Source organism: Salvelinus alpinus, chromosome 7 (genome assembly GCF_045679555.1).
Source record: "Salvelinus alpinus chromosome 7, SLU_Salpinus.1, whole genome shotgun sequence".
NCBI classification, from domain to species: Eukaryota; Metazoa; Chordata; class Actinopteri; order Salmoniformes; family Salmonidae; genus Salvelinus; species Salvelinus alpinus.
Window position 1 is genome coordinate 41,684,861 of NC_092092.1, and position 6,609 is coordinate 41,691,469.

Below are 6,609 nucleotides of genomic sequence, written 5' to 3' on the forward strand. Positions count from 1 at the left end.
ACAGTGTCCACAAAATCAAGTCTACATGCAGAGGCCTTTGTCAAGGACAAGAACACAAGACAAAGACAAGGAATAAGATGAGTAAATAAATATAGCTGGGAGCAGTAATGAACAGGGTTCTCAGAAAGGACACAAGATCAGTTGGATAAAAAAGCAATCTATAGGTACTGTGTGGCCATATTTGAATGCAGCAAAAAAAAAATCTCAAAACCATTAAAGACTGACTGAGTCTAAATAAAAAAATCTGACATCTGAGGATAAAAAACAAATCTGAGGAGAAGATGATTGCAGATGATTTTGAGCATTAGCAACACATATGCAAATAATTCGTTGTTAATAGTTTCCTTGCATTTTGAAATATCAATACCACATTAAGTGTGGTTCATCTTATGGACGTCCATGATAGCAAGGACACGTTTCAAGTTGATAGGCGACTGTGGAGTGGATAAACAGTGGTTTAAATGGACACGTAAAATCTGATTTCTTATTTGTCAATAACTCAGACATCCTTTGACCAATCCCTTTTCTCAAACTTAGTTAAGACATGTACCATGTGCCTGCATTCCACATTTCGTGTAATTTGGTCCTTCATGAGAAGATTTTTGAAGTATTTTTAGCATATTTTAGCATATAAGCATATGTGCTAATATGCATCGACTGGTAATGTAATCTTTGAATGCATAAACGTTATTTTCTCACATTCTTTAGTGACTATTGTGATGAGTCCAAAGTCCAAATTTGGAGTGAATCTGACTTTCATGAGGAGAAGATTTTTCATGATTATTTTAGACTTGGGTATGTCATTTTAGGCGGAAATTTAAAAAAGGGTCCGATCCTTAAGAGGTTGCATTAGCATTACATAGTCAAAAAAGTGAATTCTTAACACTTTCCTTATTTTTTAAGATATCAATGCCAAACTTAACATGGTTCAACATGGTAATGTATTTTTTACGACCCTAAAACATTTTAAATTGATAGGCCATGGTGGAGTGGGATTTAAATGGACACATAAAATCGGATTTCCTGATTTATCAGAAACTCAGACATCTATTAACCAATCCCTTAGACACCTACATACAATGTTTCAAGTCTCTAGGTCAAACGGGGCGAGGGATATGAGGGTTTAAGTGAGACTGCTTATAACAGCGGTCTCTATAGGCCAATCGGTGCCATTCTTTTTGACCAAGTTACTCATGGGCTTTAGTTTCTGTGTGGCAAATTAGAAAACAAGTTACCAATCTATGCTTGAGTTATTTGACCATGTCAAATAATAATAATAGAACTCAGACAATAACAACAGGTATTCACAGGTACGCTGTGAACCCCAAATTATATGCACAGCATAACCTCAGAATCTCTGGGGTACACAGCAATATATGGTGCCGGAATCCAAATATCCTTCATTCAGAGACCCAAATTATATGCACAGCATAACCTCAGAATCTCTGGGGTACACAGCAATATATTGTGCCGGAATCAAAATATCCTTCATTCAGAGAGAATCCATTCAAAGTCATTCAGGTCAAAAGTGAGATGATGCATGCAATGTTAGACTTGTGCATTGGTTTGATGTGACATACTGACAGACCCATACCTTTGACCTTTGGGCCAAACACTAAACCGCTTCCAAACACGTGCCCTTTGAACAATCACAGAACATACAGCATGTGGTAATGTTTAGGTATCAAAGTTATCAGGTAATGTGACCCATGTAACAATCTGAAAGCCATTGACTTTCATTGGCAATTTGTTCAATTAATTAATGTACTGGAACTTCATATAACTTATTAAATTCACTGAATTCAAATGGAGTTAACCAACCCTGTTGATGAGTGTGTAAAGTCCTGCTCACCAGAGTCCATGAGGATGTGGCGAAGGGTGTGTTAGGCCCGCAGGTACACTCTTAGAAAAAAAGGTGCTATCTAGAACCCTAAAAGGGTTCTTCTGCTGCCCCATAGGAGAACCCTTTGAATCTTTTTTTGGTTCCAGGTAGAACCCTTTTGGGTTCCATCTAGAACCCTTTCCACAAATGGTTCTACATGGAACCCAAAACGGTTCTACCTGGCACCAAAAAGGGTTATCCTATGGGGACAGCCGGAGATCCCTTTTGGAACCCTTTTTTCTAAGAGTGTACTACTTGGGGCTTAGAAGGTCTCCTCTGGACAGGTGCTGGACCAGGACATCCTGAGGAACTATCATCTCTGGTATCTCATCCAACACAAAGCCCAGGGGCATCTTTGAACCCTGTACCCATAGAGAGATGATGGAGGCACCAAAACAAATGGTCAGTCAGGGATAAGGGATTCCAAATTTAAATCTATAGAAGGCCTAATTTCTTTCAAAAATAGCATGTGGCTGATAACTATCTATCATTAGATCTTCCCCACAATGAACCCAAGACGTGATTGGATAAGTCTGTCTCTATAGTTTGACCACCAATGGCAATGCTGCAATTGATGACTCACCTTGGTTGCTTTGAGGAGGAGGTTTCCCAGCTTGAGCAGCATGGACAGGGCAGTGCTGACCAGTGTTTCTGTGTCCTCCTCCTCGTCATCAGCCTGTCCCTACTCAGAGCCCCACCCACCCTGGGCTGCACGTTCAGCACCTTGCAGCTCTACTGCTGAAACAGCCTGTTGTGAATGTAATGTGACATCACCAGGACCCTGGGCGCCTCGATCAGGACGCTGCATGACGATGACAGGGACCATGACAACATCAAGACAGCATGTCAAACAATGTTTATGGCCAAGTTTTAGTCAAGCTATAGTGACTTTGTTGTTTTAGCTGATTAGCTGTTGTTGTCTCACCCGTTGTTGTCTTAGCTAGCTCTCCAAATCAACACCTGTGATTACTTTATGCCTCGCTGTATGTCTCTCTCATATGTAAATATGCCTTGTATACTGTTGTTTAGGTTTAGTTATCATTGTTTTAGTTTACACTCATTATACCTCTGATACCTCCTTTGTCCCACCTCCCACTCATGCGGTGACCTCACCCATTATAACCAGCTTATCCAGAGATACCTCTCTTATCATCACTCAGTGCCTGGGCTTACCTCCGCTGTACCCGCACCCCACCATACCCCTGTCTGCACATTATGCCCTGAATCTATTCTACCACGCCCAGAAATCTGCTCCTTTTATTCTTTGTCCCCAACGCTCAAGGCGACCAGTTTTGATAGCCTTTAGCCGTACCCTCATCCTACTCCTCCTCTGTTCCTCGGGTGATGTGGAGGTAAACCCAGACCCTGCGTGTCCCCAGGCACCCTCATTTGTTGACTTCTGTGATAGAAAAAAACTTGGTTTCATGCATGTCAACATCAGAAGCCTCCTCCCTAAGTTTGCTTTTCAATCTAAGCTAGATGCCCTCAATCTCACACAAATCATCAAGGAACCCAATTTGTAGGTCGCTTTGGATAAGAGCGTCTGCTAAATGACTTAAATATAATGTAATGTAATGAATAGTCCCCACGATATGCAACTGTTCAGGGAAGTCAGGAACCAATACACACAGTCAGTCAGGAAAGCAAAGGCTAGCTTTTTCAAGCAGAAATTCGCATCCTGTAGCTCTAACTCCAAAAAGTTTTGGGACACTGTAAAGTCCACGGAGAACAAGAGCACCTCCTCCCAGCTGCCCACTGCACTGAGGCTCTCTTTCGTAGTCGTCTGAGATCCCTAAAGATTGGAAAGCTGCCGCGGTCATCCCCCTCTGCAAAGGGGGTGACACCCTAGACCAAAAATGTTACAGACCTATATCCATCCTGCCCTGCCTATCTAAAGTCTTCGAAAGCCAAGTTAATAAACAGATAACTGACCATTTCGAATCCCACCGCACCTTCTCCGCTGTGCAATCCGGCTTCCGAGCCGGTCACGGGTGCACCTCAGCCACGCTCAAGGTACTAAACGATATCATACCCGCCATCGATAAAAGACAGTACTGTGCAGCCGTCTTCATCGACCTGGCCAAGGCTTTCGACTCTGTCAATCATCGTATTCTTATCGGCAGACTCAATAGCCTTGGTTTTTCTAATGACAGCCTCGCCTGGTTCACCAACTACTTTGCAGACAGAGTTCAGTGTGTCAAATCGGAGGGCATGTTGTCCGGACCTCTGGCAGTCTCTATGGGGGTACCACAGGGTTCAATTCTCGGGCCGACTCTTTTCTCTGTATATATCAATGATGTCGCTCTTGCTGCGGGCGATTCCCTGATCCACCTCTACGCAGACGACACCATTCTGTATGGCTCTTCCTTGGACACTGTGCTAACTAACCTCCAAATGAGCTTCAATGCCATACAACACTCCTTCCATGGCCTCCAACTGCTCTTAAACGCTAGTAAAACCAAATGCATGCTTTTCAACCGTTCGCTGCCCGCACCCGTCCGCCCGACTAGCATCACCACAGTGGACGGTTCCGACCTAGAATATGTGGACAACTATAAATACCTAGGTGTCTGGCTAGACTGTAAACTCTCCTTCCAGACTAATATTAAACATCTCCAATCCAAAATCAAATCTAGAATCGGCTTTCTATTTCGCAACAAAGCCTCCTTCACTCACGCCGCCAAACTTACCCTAGTAAAACTGACTATCCTACCGATCCTCGACTTCGGCGATGTCATCTACAAAATAGCTTCCAATACTCTACTCAGCAAACTGGATGTAGTCTATCACAGTGCCATCCGTTTTGTTACCAAATCACCCTATACCACCCACCACTGCGACCGGTATGCTCTAGTCGGGTGGCCCTCGCTACATACTCGTCGCCAGACCCACTGGCTCCAGGTCATCTATAAGTCTATGCTAGGTAAAGCTCCGCCTTATCTCAGTTCACTGGTCACGATAACAACACCCACCCGTAGCACACGTTCCAGCAGGTATATCTCACTGATCATCCCCAAAGCCAACACCTCATTTGGCCGCCTTTCCTTCCAGTTCTCTGCTGCCAGTGACTGGAACGAATTGCAAAAAATGCTGGACTTTTATTTCCCTCACCAACTTTAAACATCAACTATCTGAGCAGCTAACCGATCGCTGCAGTGGTACATAGTCCATCTGTAAATAGCCCACCCAATCTACCTACCTCATCCCCATACTGTTTTTATTTTATTTACTTTTCTGCTCTTTTGCACACCAGTATCTCTACTTGCACATCATCATCTGCTCATTTATCACTCCAGTGTTAATCTGCTAAATTGTAATTATTCACTCCTATGGCCTATTTATTGCCTACCTCTTCATGTCTTTTGCACACACTGTATATAGACTTTATTTTTTCTACTGTGTCATTGACTTGTTTATTGTGTTATTGGCTTGTTTATTGTTTACTCCATGTGTAACTCTGTGTTGTTGTCTGTGTCACACTGCTTTGCTTTATCTTGGCAGGTCGCAGTTGCAAATGAGAACTTGTTCTCAACTAGCCTACCTGGTTAAATAAAGGTGAAAAAAAAAAAGAATTGCAGTACATTGCAAACAAATTGGACTTTTAGATAGCATTGAACCTGACTATTGAATATAGTTCCTGTAGTCCTACCAGACAATAAACCCCCTGCCAAAAAACTGTTCTGCCAACTCTGACTTTAGCCTACAGCGCATTGCTATATTTGCGGGTTAGTGTCAGGTGCCAGCCTCAGATTTTCACTTTATTACATATAGTCGTGCGGTTGCAAATGGGCTATTAGCAATTGTGGGTGGGTGTGGGTGAACCCGTGAACCCGTGCACCACTACTATGGCTCACAACTGTGGTGCTATGAGTTTGTTTGGAGAGCACCCATTTCATGCACTGAAAAGTTCATTTTTCCAGCACTGCAGCACAACCTGCCAGCACACACCTTTCAAAGGGCCCTCTAGCCCTGTGGGATTACTCCAGTTTTGCAAACAGCAAATTTGACATTAGTTGTTTGGACTTGTTACTAAGCAACGTGTGTGGACTGGGGATTTGGAAAGAGGGGGAGCGAGTGGAAAGAGGCAGGGATATGCACCTGTGTGCGAGCTGGATGCAAGACAGGTTTTTTTATTTTATTTTATTTAACCTTTATTTAACTAGGCAAGTCAGTGAAGAACAAATTATTATTTACAATGACGGCCTACCCCGGCCAAACCCGGACGACGCTGAGCCAATTGTGCGCCACCCTATGGGACTCCCAATCACGGCCGGATGTGATCCAGCCTGGATTCGAACCAGGGACTGTAGTGACACCTCTTGCACAAGCCCGAGGAACTTGCGTATAATAAAGCCTTTAATAATAAAGCATATAATAAAGTATATAATAAACAGCCTATAATAAACAGACGTGTCCAGTGAATAAGTTAGCAACAACAAAAAAATCTCCCAGAATGTTGTACATGAATAGGAGAGTATATGACTAGATCACCCCCACAAATCAACCAATTAATTCACCACTCAACAACAATATATAATTCTGCTTCGAGATAGTTTGTTGTTACGTTCTCAGTCAAACACTGTAGTAGCTTAAACATAATCAATCATATAGAACACTGGGCTATATATTAACTGGTCGGCTACAGAACCGTGTAATTGGAAAAACTATTAATTGAAGACGTGCATTGCAGCTTTTGACCACCAGATGATGCTTAAAATCTATTCTGA